Source organism: Dama dama, chromosome 18 (genome assembly GCF_033118175.1).
Source record: "Dama dama isolate Ldn47 chromosome 18, ASM3311817v1, whole genome shotgun sequence".
Lineage (NCBI taxonomy): Eukaryota > Metazoa > Chordata > Mammalia > Artiodactyla > Cervidae > Dama > Dama dama.
This window is the reverse complement of record NC_083698.1, coordinates 32151023-32177687: the sequence shown is the minus strand read 5'-3', so window position 1 is coordinate 32177687 and position 26665 is coordinate 32151023.

Sequence of the window (26665 nt, the reverse complement as noted above, 5' to 3'; positions counted from 1 at the left end):
TAGAGAGATACTTGTGTGACATGTTAAGTCACCTCAGTCTTGTCTGACTCTTTGTCACCCTATGGACTATAGCCCACCAGGCTCCCCTGTCCAGGGGATTCTCCAGGGAATTATACTGGAGTGGACTGCCATGTCCTCCTCCAGGGGATCTTCCCAGCCCAGGAATCAAACCCATGTCTCTTAAGTCTCCTGCATTGGCAGGTTGGGTTCTTCATGAAAAAGAATGAAAAATAAAAATATATAGTATATTAAAAAATAATGTGTACTATGGAAATAAAGAATAGGGGAGACTGGGAATATGGATTGCAATTTTAAATACCGTGGTCAGCTTAGGCTTGGTTGAAAAAAAAAAAAGACATTTAAATAAATCTTAAATAGGGTGATCGAATATCCCTACAAATATCTGGGGGAATAACTTACTAAGCAGAGGTAACTGCCAATAGAAAATCCTCAGGTAAGAATAAAGCAAAGATTCTCTAGGGAGATAAAGTTCTTAAGCCTGGAGAGAGTAAACAAGATCAACAAGAAGAACAGTACATTAAGGTAGAAAGATGAGGCAGATCATTCAGTGTCTTAGAGACCACTGCAAGGAATGTGGCTTTCATTTTGAAACAATTGAAACCAATAACATTGACACAACCCATTTTCCATAGTTGAACTATTTAATACTACCCTGCAAGTAGGATACAGAAACAGGGACTACTAACAAGGAGCTATTGCAGTAATCCAGGGGAAAATTAATGGTGGTTCATATTGAGAGGTACACTATCTTAGTAGTGAAGTGTGTGAAAGTGTTATTTGCTCAGTCATGTCCTACTCTTTGTGATCCCATGGACTACAGCCCACCAGGCTCCCTCTGTCCATGGGATTCTCCAGGCAAGAATACTGGCCTGTGTTGTCTCTTCCTTCTCCAGCGGATTTTTCTGACACCAGAGATTGAACCAATGTCTCCTGCATTGCAGGCAGATTCTTTATCATCTGAGCCACCAGAGAAACTCTGAGGTGATTTAAAAAAAAAAAAAAATGGTCATAAGATGAACATACACTGAAGTAAAAGCCAAAATTATTTCCTAGCCAAATGGCTGCGTGGTGAGCAAGCTGGAGTCAAGCAAAGAAGATTCCAAAGTTTTAGATGTTAACTGATTCTACTCAGTTCAGTTACTCAGCCATGTCCAAATCTTTGTGACCACATAGATTAAAGCACCCCAGGCTTCCCTATCCATCACCAACTCCCAAAGCTTGCTCAAACTCATGTCCATTGAGTCGGTGATGCCAACCAACCATCTCATCCTCTGCCGTCCCCTTCTCCTCCTGCCTTCAGTCTTTACCAGCATCAGGGTGTTTTCCAATGATTCAGTTTTTCGCATCAGGTGGCCAAAGTATTGGAGTTTCAGTTTAAGCATCAGTCCTTCCATGACTTTCAAGACTGATTTCCTTTAGGACTGACTGGTCTGATCTCCTTGCAGTCCAAAGGACTCTCAAGAGTCTTCTCCAACACCACAGTTCAAAAGCATCAATTCCTCAGTGCTCAGCTTTCTTTGTGGTCCAACATTCACATCCATACATGACTACTGGAAAAACCATATCTTTGAATAGACAGACCTTTGTTGGCAAAGCAATGTCTCTGCTTTTTAATATGCTGTCTAGGTTGGGCATAGCTTTTCTTCCAAGGAGTAAGCATCTTTTAATTACATGGCTGCAGTCACCATCTGCAGTGATGGAGCCCCTCCAAAATAAAGTCTCTGTTTCCATTGTTTCCCCATCTATTTGCCATGAAGTGATGGGACAGGATGCCATGGTCTTAGTTTTCTGAATGTTGAATTTAAAGCCAGCTTTTTCACTCTCTTCTTTCACTTTCATCAAGAGGCTCTTTAGTTCTTCTGCTTTAAGAGTGGTGTCATCTGTGTATCTGAGGTTATTGATATTTCTCCCAGCAATCTTGATTCTAGCTTGTGCTTCCTCCAGCCCAGCATTTCACATGATGTACTCTGCATATAAGTTAAATAAGCAGGGTGACAATATACAGCCTTGACATACTCCTTTTCTGATTTGGAACCGTGGTCATTGTTCTATTGTTCCACGTCTAGTTCTAACTGTTGCTTCTTGACCTGCCTACAGATTTCTCAGGAGGCAGGTCAGGTGGTCTGGTATTCCCATCTCTTTAAGAATTTTCCACAGTTTGTTGTGATACACATAGTCAAAGGCTTTTGCATAGTCAATAAAGCAGAAGTAGATGTTTTTCTGCAACTCTCTTGCTTTTTTGGTGATTCAACGGATGTTGGCAATTTGATCTCTGGTTCCTCTGCCTTTTCTAAAACCAGCTTGAACATCTGGAAGTTCATGGTTCATGTACTGTTAAAGCCTGGCTTGGAGAATTTTGAGCATTACTTTGCTAGCATGTGAGATGAGTGCAATTGTGTGGTAGCTTGAGCATTCTTTTGGATTGCCTTTCTTTGGAATTGGAATGAAAACTGACCTTTTCCAGTCCTATGGCCACTGATGAATTTTCAAAAATTTGCTGGCATATTGAGTGCAGGACTTTCACAGCATCATCTTTTAGGATTTGAAATAGCTCTACTGGAATTCTATAATCTCCCCTAGCTTTGTTCATAGTGATGCTTCCTAAGGCCCACTTGACTTCTCATTCCAGGATGTCTGGCTCTAGTCCAGTGATCACATCGTCATGGTTATCTGGGTCATGAAGATTTTTTTTCTATAGTTCTTCTGTGCATTCTTGCCACCTCTTCTTAATATCTTCTGCTTCTGTTGGTACATACCATTTCTGTCCTTTATTGAGTCCATATTTGCATGAAATGTTCCCTTGGTATCTCTAATTTTTTTGAAGAGATCTCTAGTCTCTCCCATTCTATTGTTTTCCTCTATTTCTTTGCACTGATCACTGAGGAATGCTTTTCCTTGCTATTCTTTGGAATTCTGCATTCAAATGGGTATATCTTTCCTTTCCTCCTTTGCTTTTCACTTCTCTTCTGTTCTCAGCTATTTGTAAGGCCTCCTGAGACAACCATTTTGCCTTTTTGCATTTCTTTTTCTCAGGGATGGTCTTGATCACTGCCTCCTATACAATGTCATGAACCTCCGTCCATAGTTCTTCAGGCACTCTGTCTATCAGATCTAATTCCTTGAATCTATTTGCCACTTCCACTGTATTATTGGAAGGGATTTGATTTAGGTCATACCTGAATGGTCTAGTGGTTTTCCCTACTTTCTTCAATTTAAGTCTGAATTCAGCAATAAGGAGTTCATGATCTAAGCCACAGTTAGCTCCCAGTCTTGTTTTTGCTGACTTTATAGAGCTTGTCCCTCTTTAGCTGCAAAGAATATAATCAATCTGATTTCAGTATTGACAATCTGGTAATGTCCATGTGTAGAGTCTTCTCTTGTGTTATTGGAAGAGGGTGTTTGCTATGACCAGTGCATTCTCTTGGCAAAACTCTGTTAGCCTTTTCCCTGCTTCATTCTGTACTCCAAGGCCAAATTTGCCTGTTATTCCAGGTGTTTCTTGACTTCCTACTTTTGCATTCCAGTCCCCTATTTTGAAAAGGACATCTTATTTGGGTGTTAGCTCTAGAAGGTCTTGTAGGTCTTCATAGAACCATTCAACTTCAGTTTCTTCAACATTATCAGTTGGGGTATAGACTTGGATTACTGTGATATTGAAAGGTTTGCCTTGCAAATGAACAGAGATCATTCTGTCATTTTTGAGATTGCACTCAAGTACTGCATTTCAGACTCTGGCATTTCAGACTGATTTTACTCATCAGACATTTTTATAAGTGCAGGGAAAGACAGAGAGACAATGAGAAAGGAAAAAAGAAGAAAATTAGATGAAATAATGATTTTTATTTGTGGGTTGTGAGTGCGTAAGTGGAAAGGAAAAGAGCTGAATATCTATACTAGTTCTTCCATTTATTAGGCAAAAATTTTAACTCCCCGATCTTCAGTTTCCATGTCTCTAAAAGTGCATATCATCTATTTATTAAGATGCCATTGGGAGTATTTACTAAGATAACATAAAATACCTAGCATAATTTTTCTTCTATTTTCTTAACTGTTACTATTACTAAACAAATAAACTGAGATTGTTTACAGAACCAAAAAAAAGTGTGTAACGAGATTCTCCACATCAATAAACCAGCTCAGGAATTCTCAAACGTATTCTTTCAGCAGTCATTAAATCTCTATATACTATATTAGGTTTACAGTCCTTATTTTTTTCTTTTCCCATGAAAATTTACCCCAAATTCATCTAAAATGGTTATTTTTCCTAAGAATAGTGCACTGTGAAGCAATTTCACAACAATATGTTCCTATTGAGAACTAAGACTTAGTTATGATTTTTCCTAAGTGAAAACCAAAGGAACATGTATGTTAAAAACTAGGAAAAGAAAAACTTAGCACTGAGTTTAGTTCATTAAACCTTACCAGATAAACTCAAATCTACATCTTGAAAAATGACTGGAGCAATACTGGATGTCTAAATGGAAGAAACATCTCTTCTAGTATGTATTCCTGAGATTTGTTTTTAAAGCCTATTCTTTAAATCTTTTCAACAAGCTTAAAATTCGATATAGGTTTGTTTTCCCCAGAAAGATCATTTTATATTTTAGACCATAAAGTAAATGTATACCTAACTCACAACCACAGGAAAGCATAACTCATCTTTCAGTTTGTTCCCTAATTATAAATCTAAAATCATATATAAAAAGACTTGGCATTTGGAATCCTACGTAGCTGCTATTAAATGATTCCAGGTACTTGTTGGTACATTTCATATAATCTCATCTACCAAATAGCAAGTCAAATTTCTTCATACCCAATCAAAACTGGGGCAGGGATAGAGAATGAGGAAGGAACCAGATATTAAAGAAAGTTCTCCATGAAGAGAAAACTTGATGCCAGATTGGTATAGATGCCTGGTTCTATACAAAGAAATGTAGAGGAACAGAATGATGAAAAAGTGTATGAATTATTTTTTAAAATATTTTTTACATGTTAATTTGAAAAATTCTCTAGGAGATAGTTGCTCATAGCAAAAAAAAAAAAATACCTTATAATGTATTGTGGAGTTTATAGCTTTTCTCATGTGGAAATAAAACTATCTGAGCATAGGATCAAAGATAAGATGGAAAAAATTAGAGTATACTTAGAGTATACTGTTTTATGGAGAAGGAAATGGCAGCCCACTCTAGTACTCTTGCCTAGAAAATTCAATGGATGGAGGAGCCTGGTGGGCTACAGTCCATGGGGTCGCAAAGACTTGAACATGACTGAGCAATTTCAATTTCATTTTCATACTGTTTTAAGTTTCTTATGTTATGTGAAGTTATATAATACTATTCATAAGTGAAGTGTGGCAAGTAAAAGATTCATACTGTATACCCTAATATATAATAACTGAAGTATTTTTAAAGAGAGCTACAACAAATTATGCAGATAAAATGAAATACTAAAAAAAAATCTAAAACAAATCAAGGAAAGGGAAAAAAGTAAAATGAAGAACAGGTAAGACAAATGGAAAACAACCTGCAAGATTATAAACTTAAACACAACCATATCAATAATCATATTAAATTTAAGTGATCCACAGTCCAATTATGTTACAAAAGTAGAAATTTTCAGATAGAAAGGCAGTACCCACTCTATTTTATCTGTAAGAAGTCCACTTTAAAAATAGAGACACAGGTTAAAAATGAAATAATAGCAAGAGACACACCATGCAGACCCAAACATAAGTTGGAGTGACTGTTTTAACATCAGAAAAGGTACGCTTCAAAACAAAAATATCACCAGTGATAAAAAGAGGTATTCTATAATAATAGAGTATCAATTCACCAAGAAGATACACCAATTAAAAATTTATATGCCACTAACGAGGGCATCCAAATATATGAAGCAATAACTGAAAAAAGTAAAAGAGAAGTAGACAAACCTAAAATTTTAAGGTGGAGATGTCAATGTTCCATTCTCAATAATTGATAATACAAGTAGACATAACGTCAGTAGTGATACACAAGACCTGGACAAAACTGTCCATCAACTTTACCTAATTGACAGTGATAAAACTCCACTAAACCACAGATTTAAATGGAATAGGAATGGAGACCGACCATTTGTTTGGCCTTCAAATGTCATAATAAATTTTAAATTAATTAAAAATCCTAACAACTCAATTAAAGTAGATATTACTAACAAATATAGAAAAGCCCTCAAATATTTAGAAATTGAGCCTCATCATTAAATAATGCCACTAAGTCTAAGAAGTCACAGAATAAAATAAGATGTATTGAAATGAGTGGTTATAAAAACATATCAACAACATGCCAACATTTGCAGGCTACAATTAATAACAGTATCCACAGACTTCCATGGTGAATCCCATCAAATGTTTGAGGGGGAAATAATATAGGTCTCAGAAAATATTAGAGTATTAAAAGAAAGCAAACTACAGACAAATGTTTTTCTAGGAATAGATACTAGAATAGATGCAAACAACTCAATCAAAAACTGAGCAGAAGACCTAAATAGACATTTCTCTAAAGAAGACATACAGATGGCTAATAAACACATGAAAAGATGCTCAACATCGCTCATTATTAGAGAAATGCGAATCAAAACTACCATGAAATATCACCTCACACTTGTCAGACTGGCCATCAACAAAAATCTACAAACAATAAATGCTAGAGAGAATGTGAAGAAAAGGGAATTCTCTTGCACTGTTGGTGGGAATGTAAATTTATACAACCACTATCAAGAACACTATGGAGATTACTTAAAACACTAGGAATAAAACTACCATATGACCCAACAATCCCACTACTGGGCATATACCCTGAGGAAACCATAATTGAAAGGACACGTGTATCCCAGTGTTCACTGCAGCACTATTTACAATAGCTAAGACATGGAAGCAACCCAGATGTCCACTGACAGATGAACGGATAAAGGAGTTGTGGTCCATATATATATAAAGGAATATTAATATTACTCAGCCATAAAAAGGAACACATTGGAGTCAGTTCTAACAAGGCAGATGAATCTAGAGCCTACTATATAGAGTGAAGTAAATCAGAAAAAGAAAAACAGATATCATATATTAATAAAAATATATGGATCTAGAAAGATGAACCTATTTGCAGGGATGCAATGGAGACTCAGACATAGAGAACAGACTTGTGGACAGTGAGGGTGGGGGAGGGTGGGAAGAACTGCGAAAGTAGCCTGGAAACACATACAGTGTCATATGTAAGATAGATAGTCAATGGGAATTTGTTGTTATGATGCAGGAAGCTCAAATCTGATGCTCTGGAACAACCTAGAGAGGTGGGATTGGGTGGGAGATAGGAGGGACAAAATATATGTATACCTACGGCTGATTCATGTTGGCGTATGGCAGAAACCAACACAGTATTATAAAGCAATTATTCTCCAATTAAAAATAAATAATTTTTTAAAAAGAAAAAGAAAGCAAACCATAGACAAGTGTTCAAGAATTGGAAAAGAAAGACAACTTTGTATTCTCCAGAAAAGAATAAAAAACAGATACTAGAAATATAAAGAACTTCAACCTGAAACAGGATATCAGTGAAAAAAAGATCAGGAAAAAGAAAGAATATTGATTTTTATCACTTAGCATTACACATGGCAGTGGAAGTCTAGGTAGTATGTATGGCAATAAAAAGGAAAAGACAGGAAGACTTAAAGAATGATGTAAAATCCCTTTACTAACAGTTCATACCATCATACATTAGAAAGTCCTAAGTAATTTTCTTTTTTTTCTAAGGAATTTTCTAGAAATTCCTTTTGTAAAGTATTTTTAAAAAGCTACTACAATCAGTAAGTGATTTTTACAAGATTACAAGCTAGAAGAACAGCGCCCAAAGATTAAATATATTTCAATATACTAACAGTGAAAAGTTGGAAAATAAAAGTATAAGAAAGTACTATAAAAGTATCTAAAAACATAATGTATTAGAAAATTTGATAATATTAAGATATCAATTCCCCTTAAATGATACATGGATTCAATGCAATTTTAATCAAACTAGTTGTTAAGGATTTGGGAAGAATATTTTAATATTTATGGAAATGTAGTATAAGATACCTATGAATGGAGTATAATGGAATATAAAGTAAAATGATAACATTTCCATGATAAATTACCATTGAAATTAACCCAGGTATAATAATCAAGAGAGTACATTATTGGTACAATGATAGTTAGGCAGGTAGAAAGTCCAAACACTGAACATATATAATAAATTGATTTTCAACAAAAGTTCCAAGTAAATCAATTGAGAATGGATACTCATAACAAACAATACTATAAAAATTAAATATCCACATGTGGAAAGGGGGAACATTAAACCTACTGCACACTACATGCAAAAATTGTTATGAAATGAATCACAGCCACCCCCCCCCTCCCAAAAAAAAAAGAAAATACAGAAAAAAGATTTGGGTTAGTCAATAACTTCTTAGAAAAGAAAACATGCAACCATTAAAATACTGAAAAATCATACTTCATCAAAATTTACAACTTTTAATCTTTGAAGGCCACCATTAAAACGAAAAACAATCAGTATCTGAAGAATAATTCTTAGTATTCTCAGTACATATATTCAACTTAGAACTTGTACCCAGAATATATTTAAAAATCTCCTACAATTCATTAAATAAAATAGCACAAGGTAACCTAGCAAAATGTGAATGAATATTTCACAAGAATAGGTATATAAGTGACCAGCTAAATACATGAAAAGATGCTCAAAAATATTTTATCAGGGAAATGAGTATTGAGTATAAATTTAATGAGATCCATCTGAATGATCAGAAGTGAAAAGACTTCCCAAGTTTTGGTGAGGATGTAGAGCACCTACCTGTAGCTTTCAGGCCTTGCTGCTGGAAATGTGAAATAGTACAACTACTTTCTAACACCATTTGGCGATTCTCCCAGAGTTAAGCATATACTATTCCTACCACACAGCTATTCCACTCCTAGGTATTCAATCAATAGAAATTCAAAACATGTGTTCAAACAAATATTTGTGCATAATTGTTCAGAGCAGCTTTATTCATTGTAGCCAAAACTGGGAAAGAACCTAATGGCCATTGACTGCAGAATGGAGAAAGAAATTTCAGTATATATTCATTTAATGGAATATTATTCAGCAGTAAAAATGAACTAATAGCACACACAAAAGAATGTCCAAACATTATGCTGATAGATAAGCCAGATATAAAAGAATGGATACTGTACAACTTTAATATTATATTTAAGTCAAGAAAAGGCAAAACAGAGAATAAATTTTCTATGGCTTAGGTCTTCCAGAAAGTTCAAAAAGCAATCAATGGTAGCCTGGGTTTGGAGGGACGTTTTCTATGTATGGACATGAAAAAACTTTGAAGGGCTAATAAAAACCTTCAATATCTTGAGGAATTTACACTTAAAACAGGTACTATAAAAATAATAAAAATCAATACCTAATAATCTGATCAAATTAACTTTTGTTCTATAAATTAATCATTTTAGCCCACTCTGATTTATTATGGTTAACAAAATAATATAGTTGCTGACACAGAGTGAATATTCAAATGATACCAGTTGCATTTTATTCAGTAATAGTAAAGTACACAGATTTATTTTATGCTTGGAATATACTCCTCTATTTTCAATCCATGTTTAGGAATTGTCTACCAGGCATCATGCAAAAGGAAGTTATAGTACCTTTAAATTCTCTTTGAGCATACTGGACTTTCCTTAACTCTCAAAGTAAAGTAATTTCACTAAAGGTTTAATTTTTCCAGTTTAATTTAAAAATTCAATGATGTGTATCACTGTATTATATCTTTCCACAGCCACTACAAAAGGGAAAGCCAGTGATCCATTAAAGAAGGTTAGCAAAACTAGAAGACCACAATTTTTCATTTAAGATACAGATTTTATACATTCTAAGAAATAGAAAAGAAAGCAGAGCTAAAAATATACATTTAAAGGTATTCTCAAGTTGACAAAAATAAATAACAAATAACTGAATCAATAGTAGAAAAAAAAAAATGGTCCCTCATTTCAGCTGTGGTGCTATTCTACTAGTACACTCAAGGCTGGCTTTAGCAAATGCATGCACCTTTGAGTTGCAAAATTCATTCACATCATTAAGACGACCTTATGTTACAGTGAGTTTTCAATGCATTACTTTCTAAAACATCTTCATATAAGATATACCTATACAATGTCAAAGTATCTAAATGAGAAGTAAAACAATTTAAACTTCCCTATTAGAATGAAGAATTTAATCTTCAGTTTGTTCTACATAGCCCAAAATAAATGGCCTCATGAAATACTATTTAAAGAGAAATTTAAAACAAGGAATAAAATGTGTAGACCAAAAACAACTTAACTAATTATTCACTATCTTTTTTCTCTATTTTTAACAGCTTTATTGAGATGTAATTTATATATAAAACATGCACATGTTTAACATATATAATTTGTTGAGTTTAGACATATGCATACATCTGTAATACCATCACCATAACCAAGGAATTCAGCAGATCCATCACCTCCAAAGGTGTCTTGTCTTCCTTTACTAGAGTTTTTGGTTTTCCTTTCTTGTTTGTTTTTTGTATTAATGTTTTGTTTTTGTCATGAGAGCACTTAACATGAAATCTACCCTCTTAACAAATGTTTAAGTGTATAGCCCTATAATGTTAACGAGAGGCACTGTGTGATACAGCAGATCTCTAGGTTTATTCACCTTGCATAGTTGAAACTTTATATCCATTGCATCAGTTCAGTTCAGTTGCTCAGTCATGTCTGACTCTGCGACCCCATGAATCGCAGCACGCTAGGCCTCCCTGTCCATCACCAACTCCCAGAGTTTACTCAAACTCATGTCCATGGAGTCGGTGATGCCATCCAGCCATCTCATCCTCTGTCGTCCCCTTCTCCTCCTGCCCCCAATCCCTCCCAGCATCAGGGTCTTTTCCAATGAGTCAACTCTTCGCATGAGGTGGCCAAAGTATTGGAGTTTCAGCTTCAGCATCAGTCCTTCCAATGAACTCATTGCATAGTAGCTTCCTATTTTCCCTCCCCCTCGGCTCTGGCAGCCACCATTCTATTCTGTTTCTGTGAGTTTGCCTGTTTTAAATATCTCATATAAATGGAATCATGTACTATTTGTTCATTGGTGAATGCCTTATTTTCCTCACCTTAATGTCCTCTGGGTTTGTCCATACTGTTGCAAATGTTAAGATTTCCCTCTTTTAGAATACTGAATAATATACCATTGTATGTATATACCACATTTTCTTTATGTGTTCATTTGCTGATGGACATTTATTTGCTGATGTGGAAATAAATGTAAATAATGCAGCAATGAATATGGGAGTGTGTCTTTTCAACATCCTCATTTCACCTCTTTTGATATTTAGTCAGAGGTAAGATTTCTGGATCATAATTTTATTTTCAATTTTTTGAGGAAGTTCCATACTGTGCTCTCCAGTGACTATACCATTTTACCTTTCCATAAACAATGGAGAAGTGTTTGAATTTCTCCATATCCTCATCCTCACTCATCTCTTGTCTTTTTGATGATAGCCATTGCAACAGGTGCGAATTTAAAGCTCACTGCGGTTTTGATTTGCATTTCCACAGTGATTAGTGATGTTGAGCACCTTTTCGTGTACCTGGTGCCTATTTGTATATCTTCTTTAGAGAAATGCCTGTTAAGTCCTTTGCCCACTTTTAATTGGATTGTTTGGTTCTTTTCTATTGTGAAAGTCGCTCAGTCGTGTCCAACTCTTTGCAACCCAATCTCGGCATGACCCAGATTTTTATTAAATATTTTATAGATTAATCCTTTACTAGACAACTTATTGCAAATATTTTACCTATTTTATAAGTTGCTTTTTTTACTGTATTAATGTTTCCTTTGCCATACTGAAGATTTTTACTTTATTATTATTCCACTTGTCTATTTTTGCTTTCATTACCTGTGTCTTAGATATCATATCTAAAAAGATCATTGCCAAGAACAAAGTCAAGAAGCTAATTCCCTTTGTTTTCCTTTAGTAGTTTTACAGTTTGGGTTCTTCATTTTGAGTTAATATTTATAATGATGTGAGAAAAAACTCCAATTTTATTCTTCTCCATGTGGATATCCACTTTTTCCAATACCATTTACTGAAGAGACAATTCTGTCACCACCATGTACCTTGCTGAAGATAACAGAACACATGTGCATGGATTTATTTCTGTTCTCAATTTTGTTCCATTGGTGTATATGTCTGCCTTTCTGCCAATACCATACTAATTACTGTGGCCTTGTAATAATTTTTTAATAAAAAATTTGATGCCTCCAGCTTTGCTCTTTCTCAAGATCATGTTGACTATTCTGGGTCTTTTGTATTTCCATATGAATGTCAGGGTTTTTTTTTTTTTTTTTCCATTTTGGCATAAAAATGCCACTGGGGTTTTGATGAGAATGGCAATGTATCTGCAGATCATTTTGGGTAGCACAGACATTTTAACAATTATTAAGTCTTCCAATTCATAAATATGGGATGTCTTGCCACTGCTTTAATTTTTATCAATATTTTGTACTTTTCAGTGTATACGTCTTTTAGCTTCTTCAGTAACTTTATTCCCTAATATTTTATTCTTTGGTGCTATTCTAAATGAGATTTTCTAAATTTCCTTTTCATTTCCTTAGTTCATTGTTTATGTATAGTAATACCACTGGTTTTGTGTGTGTTAATTCTCATATTCTGTAACTTGATCAAGTTCAATGAATCTGTTCACTAGCTCAACAGTTTCTTGGTGGTGTTTGGAGTCTTCCATATGTATAAGATCAAGTGTCCAAGTGAAAGTCACTCAGTTGTGTCCAACTCTTTGCGACCCCCATGACCATACAGTCCCTGGTATTCTCCAAGCCAGAATATTGGAGTGGTTAGCCGTTACCTTCTCCAGGGAATCTTCTCAACTCAGGGATCTAACCCAGGTCTCCCACATTGCAGGCAGATTCTGTACCAGCTGAGCTGCCAGGGAAGCATATAAGATCATGTCACTTGCAAAAAGAGAGATTTTATTTCTTTCTGATGTAGATGCCTTTTACTTTGTTTTCTTGCCTAATTGCTGAGACTGCAACTCCCAGTTCTCTGTTGAATAGTAGGTCTCTGTTCCTTGTTCCTGATTTTAGAAGAAAACCTTTCTGTTTTCTACCATTAACGTTGATGTTAGCTGCATATATTTTACCTTAGTTTATGGAAATTCTTCAATTATCAAATTGTTTTTATTTGCATGGTACTGTGTGCAGAGCAATCAAAGATTTCGAAAACTTCTATAACAAGGTACTCACGGTTTGGTGGAGGATCAGCTGATGGAGGAGTTAGAGAGACATTATTATATTAAAAGATTTTTTCCTCCTCTTCATTAAATGCTATAAACTAAGGAGTAACTTAGAAGAAACTGAATATGTTCTATATCTCATACTTAATTGTTCATTTAAGGAGGTCTTCTCTCTTCCATAGCCTTCCTTTCCATTTAGTCAACACAAAATCTTCTTAAGCTTTCTTATTATGGTTCCCTCTTTCTGAGATTCTTTTGATGCATATCTTCTGAACTATCAGTATAACATATTTTTTCTGTAATATTAGGAGAGATACTTTTTTTTCCATTTATTTTTATTAGTTGGAGGCTAATTACTTTACAATATTGTAGTGGTTTCTGTCATACATTGACATGAATCAGCCATGGATTTACATGTATTCCCCATCTTGATCCCCCCTCCCACCTCCCTCTCCACCCGATTCCTCTGGGTCTTCCCAGTGTACCAGACCTGAGCACTTGTCTCATGCATCCAGCCTGGGCTGGTGATCTGTTTCACCCAAGATAATATACATGTTTCGATGCTGTTCTCTCAAAACATCCCACCCTTGCCTTCTCCCACAGAGTCTAAAATTCTGTTCTGACATCTGTGTCTCTTTTTCTGTTTTGCATATAGGGTTATCGTTACCATCTTCCTAAATTCCATATATATGCATTAGTACACTGTATTGGTCTTTATCTTTCTGGCTTACTTCACTCTGTATGATGGGCTCCAGTTTCATCCATCTCATTAGAACTGATTCAAATGAATTCTTTTTAACAGCTGAGTAATATTCCATGGGGTATATGTGCCACAGCTTCCTTATCCGTTCATCTGCTGATGGGCATCTAGGTTGCTTCCATGTCCTGGCTATTATAAACAGTGCTGCGATGAACATTGGGGTGCACGTGTCTCTTTCAGATCTGGTTTCCTCAGTGTATATGCCCAGAAGTGGGATTGCTGGGTCATATGGCAGTTCTATTTCCAGTTTTTTAAGAAATTTCCACACTGTTCTCCATAGTGGCTGTACTAGTTTGCATTCCCACCAACAGTGTAAAAGGGTTCCCTTTTCTCCACACCCCTCTCCAGCATTTATTGCTTGTAGACTTTTGGATAGCAGCCATCCTGACTGGCGTGTAATGGTACCTCATTGTGCTTTTGATTTGCATTTCTCTGATAATGAGTGATGTTAAGCATCTTTTCATGTGTTTGTTAGCCATCTGTATGTCTTCTTGGGAGAAATGTCTGTTTAGTTTTTTGGCCCATTTTTTGATTGGGTCATTTATTTTTCTGGAATTGAGCTGCAAGAGTTGCTTGTATATTTTTAAAATTAATCCTTTATCTGTTTCTTCATTTGCTATTATTTTTTCCCAATCTGAGGGCTGTCTTTTCACCTTACTTATAGTTTCCTTTGTTGTGCAAAAGTTTTTAAGTTTCATTAGGTCCCATTTGTTTATTTTTGCTTTTATTTCCAATATTCTGGGAGGTGGGTCATAGAGGATCTTGCTGTGATTTATGTCGGAGTGTTTTGCCTATGTTCTCCTCTAGGAGTTTTATAGTTTCTGGTCTTACATTTAGATCTTTAATCCATTTTGAGTTTATTTTTGTGTATGGTGTTAGAAAGTGTTCTAGTTTCATTCTTTTACAAGTGGTTGACCAGTTTTCCCAGCACCACTTGTTAAAGAGGTTGTCTTTTTTCCATTGTATATTCTTGCCTCCTTTGTTGAAGATAAGGTGTCCATAGATGCGTGGATTTATCTCTGGGCTTTCTATTCTGTTCCATTGATCTATATTTCTGTCTTTGGGCCAGTACCATACTGTCTTGATGACTGTGGCTTTGTAGTATAGTCTGAAGTCAGGCAGGTTGATTCCTCCAGTTCCATTCTTCTTTCTCAAGATTACTTTGGCTATTCAAGGTTTTTTGTATTTCCATACAAATTGTGAAATTATTTGTTCTAGTTCTGTGAAAAAATACCATTGGTAGCTTGATAGGGATTGCATTGAATCTATAGATTGCTTTGGGTAGAATAGCCATTTTGACAATATTGATTCTTCCAATCCATGAACATGGTATGTTTCTCCATCTGTTTGTGTCCTCTTTGATTTCTTTCATCAGTGTTATATAGTTTTCTATGTATAGGTCTTCTGTTTCTTTAGGTAGATATACTCCTAAGTATTTTATTCTTTTTGTTGCCATGGTGAATGGTATTGTTTCCTTAATTTCTCTTTCTGTTTTCTCATTGTTAGTGTATAGGAATGCAAGGGATTTCTGTGTGTTAATTTTATATCCTCCAACTTTACTATATTCATTGATTAGCTCTAGGAATTATAAACAAAATTGACAAACCATTACAAGACTCATTAAGAAACAAAGGGAGAAGAACCAAATTAACAAAATTAGAAATGAAAATGGAGAGATCATGACAGACAGCACTGAAATACAAAGGATCACAAGAGACTACTACCAACAGCTCTATGTCAATAAAATGGAAAACTTGGACGAAATGGACAAATTCTTAGAAAGGTATAACTTTCCAAAACTAAACCAGAAAGAAATAGAAGATCATAACAGACCTATCATAAGCAAGGAAATCGAGACTGTAATCAGAAATCTTCCAGGAAACAAAAGCCCAGGACCAGATGGCTTCACAGATGAATTCTACCAAAAATTTAGAGAAGAGCTAACACCTATCTTACTCAAACTCTTCAAGAAAATTGCAGAAGGTAAACTTCCAAACTCATTCTATGAGGCCCCCATCACCCTAATTCCAAAACCAGACAAAGAAGCCACAAAAAAAGAAAACTACAGGTCAATATCACTGATGAACATAGATGCAAAAATCTTTAACAAAATTCTAGCAAACAGAATCCAACAACATATTAAAAGAATCATACATCATGACCAAGTGGGCTTTATCCCAGGAATGCAAGGATTCTTTAATATCTGCAAATCAATCAATGTAATACACCACATTAACAAATTGGAAGATAAAAACCATATGATTACCTCAATAGATGCAGAGAAAGCCTTTGACAAAATTCAACACTCATTTATGATTAAAACTCTCCAGAAAGCAGGAATAGAAGGAACATACCTCAACATAATAAAAGCTATGTATGACAAACCCACAGCAAGCATTACCCTCAATGGTGAAAAATTGAAAGCATTTCCCCTGAAATCAGGAACAAGACAAGGGTGCCCACTCTCACCACTACTATTCCACATAGTGTTGGAAGTTTTGGCCACAGCAATCAGAGCAGAAAAAGAAGTAAAAGGAATCTAGATAGGAAAAGAAGAAGTGAAACTCTCGCTGTTTGCAGATGACATGATCCTCTACATAGAAAACTCTGTAGAGATACTTTTAAGAGAGAAAGTATCTCCTCTCATACTATTATGGGGCAAGAACACATTTCTTGCATTAGCTTCAACAAACAATTATGTCCTATATCATTATACATGATCATTTTAAAGCAAGTGCTGTCTAGGCTCACCAATAAGTTGCAATCTTATACAAGAAACTACCTTCTCTTTATTTGCATCATGATACCTAGTGAATGTTAAGTACCTTGCAGATGCACAATAAATACATCTTGGCTTAACTGTGGGTTTATACATGTTATAGACTGAATGTTTGTGTTGCCACAAAATTCATTATATTAAATCCAATCTCCCATGTGATGGTATTCAAAGGCGGGGACTTTGGGAGGTAACCAGGTCTTGAGGATGGAGCCCTCATGAATGAAATTAGGAAGCTTGTAAGAAGAGGCCACGGGGCTAGTTTGGTTTTTCTACCATGTGAGGATCCAATGAAGAGTCATCAGTCGGCAACCCAGAAACAGTCCTCACTAGAACCTGACCTGAGATTGGCTGGATGGCATCACCAACTTGATGGGCATGAGTTTGAGTAAACTCCTGGAGTTTGTGATGGACAGGAAGGCCTGGCGTGCTGCGATTCATGGGGTTGCAAAGAGTTGGACACGACTGAGCGACTGAACTGAACTGAGAACCTGACCATGCTCACATTCTGATCACAGACTTCTAGCTGCTATAACTGCGAGAAATAAATTCCTGTTATTAGATGCCACCCAATCTATGGTACTTTGTTGCAACAGCCCAAAATATGACAACATACTTGGAATTATCCTCAGGAATATCAATCTTTCTCCCTTAGCTCATATTTTAAGCGTTACCTTCTCAGAGACCTGACTTTAATCTCCAGCTCTTCCATAGGAAATATTATGCCTTTGGGGTAAATAGATTGATTTCAAAGCAAAATTTTCAACTTGCCACTTTTTATTCTAAAAACAGTATTTCTGACATCCAGCTTCCATCATGTGATCATCCAGCTTTGGCTTGGTCTATCGTGTAGGTCAGGGACACCAGATACAATCTGAGCATGAAAATCAACAAATCCAGATTCTAGCTCTAGTTCCTTGCATCTCACTTTCCTTTTACTTAGGTCATTGTCTTGAGCAATCAACAGGACAAAGTAGAAATTCACAGTAACATTTTCTTGTGGCTTAGGGGTACCAGGATTTGTGCCATATAAACAGAACTTAGTATGCATTACTGTTATCTCTGATTTTCACACCTGATAATGAGTTATCAGTCATGTCTAATCCTAAAGTATATGACAGACAAGATAGCACAGGTGTTTTGACAGTTTAGGGAAAAAAAAAAATCACTTGATTTTCAGAATGCTTCTAAAAATTCTATTAGGCATTCTAATGCCTGATTTGGACAATAGTATTCATGAGAACATTTTTAAAAACATCCTCTCACTATTTCTTTTTTGACTGTAAAGTTTTCCTACATAAAATGAACCTTAGGAAATGAAATGAATTAAATTTTGGTATCAGCCACTGGTTTCCAAGTGTTGCTGCACATATTAATGACCTGAGGATCTTTAAAATTACTAATGTTTGACTAGCACCCCATATATTCTAATTTAATTGGTATGGGTGTAAATTGGACATTTCAATTTTTAAAAAGCTCCTCAGGTGATTCCAATGTTCGAATCACTATCCTAAGCAAATGCCTAGTCTCATTTCTGTTTTATTTCTCAATTGCACCATAGCTGCTGAAGTTCAATGATGAAGTTTTGCTCTTCTGAATAATTTCTTAACTATGTGACTACCTATTTTATTTAGAAATATCAAGTCACTTTTATGCATTACTTTTCTTAATGTGATATATTAATGTCTTAACATTTTGGTTCTCAAAGTCCTCACTGTGTCCACTAATTTCGAGTGAACCTTATTATTGTCCCTGATCAAACTAAAACATTCAGGCTTTTGTAAAACTCGAAAGATCTACTCTTCAATTTGCATCTCTATCACAAACTATTCTGTTCAGTGAAAGTTTCCCCGTGTATGTACAATGTCAGAGACGTACAATACAACACCAAACTGCACCCATCACCTAGTTCTGTTTTCAACAAGCTGTGCTCTGCAAGGCATCCAAAGCAAGTTTGTGTATCCAGTTCCCTTAGGGCAAAAAGGCTATTCTAATGAAATAATCTTGCTAAGGTAGTTGTTGGGAAAAAATCTCATCTCTGTGCTTTTGTTCATGCTGCACAATTTCCTTGGGATAACCTTTCCCATCCTTGTCATCTGGTTTCTGGACTAGTGAACATAGGTTCATGTTCCAGGGCTCAGCCTGGACATCACATTGACCATTCAATCTGTTCTGAGCCCCCTTTTCCCAGGGAGAATTGTTCACCTCATCCTTTGTGTACTCACTGGGCAGGTGAGGTTTCTATTTTAGAACTTTAAACTTTCTTACACTATCAGCGTAACTGATGGTTCTCTGTAAGTGACTATAAATCACTCAAAGTTAAGGAATATGTCTTATCTTTTTGTCCCAAGTCCCCATAACTGTATTTGCCAATGTAGGTAAAAAATGGATAAACATTTACCAGTGAATTAAATTGACTGACTAGTGACAGGAGTATGGGGTTTGGAGTCAGATATGAGTGCAAATCCCAGTTCTGCTTCTATCTGTATGTTTTTGAACAAATGACACAGATTTCCTAAGCTGAAATTGACCCCAAGTATAAAATGTGACTCATATCAGCTGTCCTTTTAGGATGCTATGAGATGTTACATAAGAAGATATTATGTGTGTCGAGTACCTCTTACAACACATTCTTCCCCAAGCCTCATCTCTGGTAAACTATAGTATTTACCAGCACCATCTCTCTATACTTCAACCAAACTTTGTCTGTCCCAAATATTTTAAGTGACAATTTGACTATCTATCCTCTTCACTATTCCATGATGTTATTAAAGGGTGTTAAGCTCCGATTTTAAAATAGTGGGAACTAGTGTTTAGTCAAGGTGGACATAATGCAAAGCATGCCAGTAAACTATGACACTGGATCATGAAGTTGATCCAGGATCTGACAATTGTCAAGGAAATGTTGCTCAAGGGCAGAGTAGTGAAACGCAACTACATGGCACCTGGGTGTTTTCATCTCCTATTACTACTTGTTGTCACTATAAATTAGAACTTAAAAAATCTAGTACCTTGGGGTGAGAAGACAGTGAGCCCCCTCTCTCCTTTTGCCTCCGTTTCTGCCTGCCACACACCTGAACAAAAACAGTCAGTACTGCTAGTTCAAACCTCAAATGAATTTATGGCACTGTTTATCAACCATTTGTTAAATAAAAACTCATGAGGATCTGACAATTGTCAATTTTAGAGATGACAGTTAGGGAGAAGAGAAAAGGATACAACTTTAGCTTTTTTTACTGAAGAGAATAAGCAAGCAATGTTTCATTGTCTTACATTTGTTTTAAGAAACATTTTAAAATACCACATCACGTATGTAAGACATATGATCTTGATGACGTCACAGAAATTCTATGGTTGACAATAAACTATTTTAAGTCCTAATCCATTTAAAAACTAAGTACTCATTTTGGAAAGCAAATACTTGGTTTCCTTATCCATCAGTATACACTATTATTCTACTATAATATATAATACAATGGCCAAATATCTAGTCAGTCAAAAAACTTTGGTTTTCATTAAGAAATTCTAACCTTGGTCCCCTGGAAAACAGCATATGCTAACTTTGTTTTTATCTTTACTAATTATATAAAACCATTAGTATCTTTCACTTTTAAGTGACTCTGTTAAGTGTACTTATGATTTAGCCTCAAAGTCTCAACTCATATGCTACTTTTAAAGGGAAAAAAAAGTTTTTCTTCCACATCCAGAATGTGTTGTGCAATTTCCTCTGTATTTGAGTAATACTAAGTATTATCCTTATCATAGAACTTTTCACACATGATTGCAATAGCTTCTCTGCTATTATATTATAATATTATAATATAATATAATATATAATAATATTCTCTGCTCTCACGAGTCACTAATTCTCAAGCTCTCTTTGTCTTATTTATCAGTGTGTATATTACACATACACATGATTTTTATATTTTATCTGTATATATATACATATATATAAGCATAGGGCTCAGTGTGCAGTGAATGCTCAATTATCATTTCTCAATAAGTATTACAAAAAATTAAATGGACTCACTGGTGAAAAGATTAAAAATGACAGTGAAATGCATATTTTTGATAAATAAAAGAAATAATTCACTGCCTATAAACATATACTACAGGAACTATTTAAAATATGGAAATTTATAGCTACACAAGTAGAGCTTAGAAAGGATATAAAATAAGGATAAGTGTAAAACACATTTTTCTTATTTTAATTCCTTTAAAAGATTACTGTCTAAAGCCAAAATTTATAACAATATATTTTGAGTTATGTAAAATATGTATGAGTATAATGTGTGATAGCAATAGTACAAGTACTAAAATGGAGTAAATGGGAATATATTGTTATGATGTTCCTATACTCCATGTGAATGTGTATTTTTGAATGTGTATTTTTGTAGATGGGATATATTAAATACATATATTGTAAGTGATTCCAAAAATTTTAAAGGTATAACCAGCACATAAATTATTCTATAAATTATTCTCATAGTGAAAGTGAAGCCGCTCAGTCATGTCCAACTCTGCAACCCCATGGACTGTAGCCTATCAGGCTCCTCCATCTATGTGATTTTCCAGGCAAGAGTACCTGAGTGGATTGCCATTCCCTTCTCCAGGGGATCTTCCCAACCCAGGGATCAAACCCAGGTCTCCCGCATTGTAGGCAGATGCTTTTACCTTCTGAGCCACCAGGGAAGTCCCATAGAGAATACCTAATACAAACAAGGCTGAAGATAATTATAAAAGACACAGAAATATAGAGAAAGCAACTAGCAAATTGGCTGATTTCAATGTAAATATACAAATTATGTTAAATGCAAAGGTCTAGAAATGCCAATTAAACGATATTACTATGTAAGGCTTAAAAAGTAGATCCAATTCAGAGCTGCCTACAAGAAACTTACATTAAATATCAAGAAGCTGATGGATTAAAGGAAAAGATGGAAAGGTACAGCACGTAAAAAAAAAGAAAGTTAAGGAAAGTTCTCCAGTGGTCCAGTGGTTAAGAGTACACACTCTGACTGTTGAGTCCCAAGTTCAGTCCCTGGTTGGGGAATTAAGATCCAACAAGCTATATGGCATGCCCCCCTACAAAAAAAGTTGAAATGCCTATACTGGTTCCACTCATAATCATCAAATACTGGAAATAACCAACAACCTTAATGTCCATAAAACAGTGAATAGATAAACTGGTGCATTCATATTATGAAACGATGTTAAGAAAGGAACTTCTGATTCACATAGTAACATGGGTCAATCGCAGATGTTTTACACAAAGTGAAAGGAGCTGGTTTCAAAAAGCTACAAAGCTTAACATAATTCATTTCCATGACACTATGGCAAACTATACTTGTTAGTTTCTAGTCATATCCTACTCTTGGCTACTCCATGGACTATACAGTTTGTGAGGCTCCTCTGTCCATGGAATTCCCAAGGCAAGAATACTGGAATGGGCTGCTATCCCTTTCTCCAAGGGATCTTCCTGACCCAGGGATCAAACCAGGGTTTCTGACAATGCAGGCAGATTCTTTATCATCTCAGCCACCATGGATGATTCATTTGCATGAAACTATGGCAAAACTATAGGCAAAATAATTCATATCAGTGGTTTCCAAGTGCTAGTTGTAGGAGGAGGGGTTAATGATGAAGGGGCATGAATATTCAGGGTAATGAAATTGTCCTATATCCTACTTGTAATAGTGGGGACATGACTGTGCACATTTATCAAGTTCAAACTTTACACTTAAAAAGGGCAAATTTTATAATATACAAACTATACCTTAATAAATCTGATTTCAAAAAATGCATTACACATTAAAGATGTGTTAATAAGAAGGTCAAATATCTTTCTTCTCCTTGTACATGTGAAAAGGAGGTAGAAATGTCCCTTTGGAAATATGTGTCAAGCAGCTCTACACTTCAGAGCCAGCATCAAAGCTTGAGGGTTTAATGCTATTAATTTTCCCTGGTTCAGCTCTAGGCACCCTGAAGGGTACTAAATAAACAGCCACTCACTGAATGACTGTTCTTTATAGCTCCTGCAGCACACAGTTTAAAAATCATTGACTGAAGGATGGAAAAGGGAAGTTGCAAACTATAATTTTTGAGAGGGCAGAAACAAGCCCCAGTACTATGTTCCATGACTTAACCTTCATGTTTAAGTATTGTCGAGAGGAAATACAGGCAAAAAGATCAAGGAGCTATGGGTCCCAGACTCTTTGGTCTTACTCTTCATTTACTGCTCACCTTCTCTCTCCTCCCTTCTTCACTTCTCCCTCTCTCCATCTCCCCCCAACTCTCCCAACCACAAGTAATGCATACACTGAAACTCTGAATATTCTTTATTTTCACAAAAGTGCAAATATCTGAAAAAGATTTATTTGCATTTGAAACTGACCAATAGATTAGGCTTTAGCAAATAGATATCAGTCACATTTGAATTGGAAGGAAGTGGTTGTCTACATTCCCTAAATCATACATCTATGACTGGCCACTACCCTCAACATGAAACAGACCACACCCTCTCATATTTAAACTATTACCAAATATACACTGAATTCCAGAAAGATGGAAAAACTTCCCTGAATTTTATTACATTCACAGAGCTCATTTATTTTGCTATAGATCTTATTCCAAAGGCCTTTACCATGGCCAACTGGCTAATCACCCTCTGCCCTAAGAAGTATATTTAGAAACTATCAAGCATTTCAGTAGGCCAAAACGCATAAAGAGAAATCTGGGGACTCAAAATAATAATTCCAAAGATGACTTACTCATTTTGTGTTAATTATAAAATGAACTGTCAGATCATAACTAAAGGATTAGTTGTACAGTAAAAAACCTGCTAGATCATATGGAGGACAGAGGCACATAGTACTATCAGACCTGTGCTGCTCTAATGTATACTCCAAGGAGATACAACAATTGTAAATATATATACACCCAACACAGGAGCACCACAATATTCATACAAAGGAAAAATGCTAATAATCACAAAAAGAGAAACCGACAGTAACACAGTAACAGTGGGGGACTGTAACACCACAATTACACCAATGAACAGATCATCCAGACAGAAAATTGATAAGGAAACACAGGCCTTAAATAAAGCATTAACCCAAATAGACTTAATTGGTATTTATAAAGCATTATATTCTCCAGAATAGATACAGGCTGGGTCACACAGCAAGCATCAGTAAATTTAAGAATATTAACATTATATCAAGCATCCTTTCCAACCACAATGCCATGAATTAGAAACTACAAGAAAAGAAGTATAAAAAACACAAATATGTGGAGGCTAAACAATATGCTACTAAACAACCAAGGAATCACTGAGGAAATCAAAAGTTACCTATAGACAAAAGAAAATGAAAACACAACCTATGGGACACAGCAGAAGCAGTTCTAAGATGGAAGTTTACAGCAATAAAACCATACCTCAGGAAGCAAAAAAAATCTCAAATAAACAACCTAACATTACAACTAAACCAATCAGAAAAAGAAGAACAAATAAAACTTAGCAGATAAACAAAATCAAAAAATTTAGCAGAAGGAAAGAAGTCAGAGGTCAGAGTAGAAGTAAATGAAATAGAAAGAAAGCAATAGAAAACATCAATGAAACTAAAAGCTGGTTCTTTGAAAAGGTTAACAAAATTGATAAATCTTTAGAGAGATTCATCAACAAAAAAGGGAGAGAGCTCAAAACAATAAAATTAGAAATGAGAAAGAAGTTATAACTGACACCACAGAAATACAAAGGATCATAAAGACTACTATGACCAACTATATACCAATAAAATGGACAATCTAGAAGAAATGGACAAATTCTTAGGAAGGTACAGTATCCAAAGGTTGAACCTGGAAGAAATAGAATATATGAACAGGCAAATCACAAGTACTGAAACTGTGATTAAAAATATCCAAAAAACAAAAGTCCAGAAACAGATGCCATCACAAGCTAATCCTAGTAAATATTTAGAGAAAAGTTAACACCTATCCTTCTGAAACTCTTCCAAAAATTTGCATCTCAACAGATGGAGAAAGAGCTTTTGACAAAATTCAACACCTATTTATGGTAAAAACTTTCCAGAAGGTGTGCAGACAGGTAACCTACCTCAGCATAATAAAGACCATATATGACAAACCTACAGCTACACTCAACAGTGAAAAGCTGAAACAATTTCCTTTAAGGTCAGGAACAGACAAGGTTATTCACTCTCACCACTTTTTTTCAACATAGTGTTAGCAATCTTAGCCAAGGCAATCAGAGAAGAAAAAGAAAAACAAGGAATCTAAATTGGAAAAGAAGAAATAATACTGTCACTGTTGGGAGATGACATGGTACTATATGTAGAAAATGCTAAAGATGCTACCAGAAAACTATTAGAGCTCATCAATGAATTCAGTAAGGTTGCAGGATACAAAAATTAATATGTAGAACTTTGTTGCATTTTTATACACTAATAATGAAAGATCAGAAAGAGAAATTAAGAAAACAATTTCAATTATAATCATATCAAAAAGGATAAAATACTTAGGAATAAACCTACCTAAGGGGCAAAAGAACTCTCTCCAAAAACTAAGACACTGATGAAAGAAATCAGTGAAAAGAAACAAATGAAAAGATGTTCCTAGATTGGAAGAATCAATCTTGCCAAAATGACTATACTACCCAAGGCAATCTACAGATTCAATGCAATCGCTATCAAATTACCAATGGCATTTTCTGTAGATCTAGAACAAAAAAAATCTTAAAATTTATATGACACACAAAAACCTGAAAAGCCAAAGCAATTTTGAGAAAAAAAAACAAACAAACAAAAAAAAAAAACGGAGCTGGAAGGATCAGGCTCTCTGGCTTCTGACTATACTACAAAGCTATAGTCATCAAAATAGTATGGCACTGGCACAAAATTAGAAATATAGATTGGCACAGGATAGAAAGTTCAGAAGTAAAACCACACACCTATGGTCAATTAATTTTTAAAAAGGAGGCAAGGTTATACAATGGAGAAAAGACAATAAGTGGTGCTTGGAAAACTGGATAGTTACATATTAAAAAATGAAATTAGAACACTTGCTAACACTGTACACAAAAATAAAAGGGATTAAAGACCTAAATCTAATAACAGATACTATAAAACTCATTTGAAAAGATCCTGACGCTGGGAAAGATTGAGGGCAGGAGGAGGAGGGGACGACAGAGGATGAGATGGCTGAACGGCATCTCTGACTTAAAGGACGTTAGTTTGAGTAAGCTCTGGGAGTTGGTGATGGACAGAGAGTCCTGGCATGTGGCAGCGCATGGGGTCACAAAGAGTTGGACATGATTGAGTGACTGAACTGAACTGAAATAATCAACATAAGCATGATTCAATATGCTTCTCAAAAAACACACTTAACAGTTTGCATCTTCACTTCTGGCCTTCTTTTACTAGTAAACCCTCCTGTCTGTGATAATCTCCAAATTTTTCCAAGATCTGATCTGAATTGAGTTATAGGTTTGCTAGATATACATTTGCTTATGAGAGCCTTTAGAGTTGGTTCCATTTATAAGCAACTGTTTGTGTCCTGACTTCTGTGCCTGCTGATCTGTTTTCCTGTGCTCTATTCTCTTGGAATAGTCACCTCCTTACATTTGGGATTTTAACACAAATTATAGATTTTTGGTCTCTTTGACTGTAATTGGTCAAAATTCCTATTTAACCACAATCTCATTACAAAATACTTCCAAAGGAGTTTTATTTCCCTAGGTGCA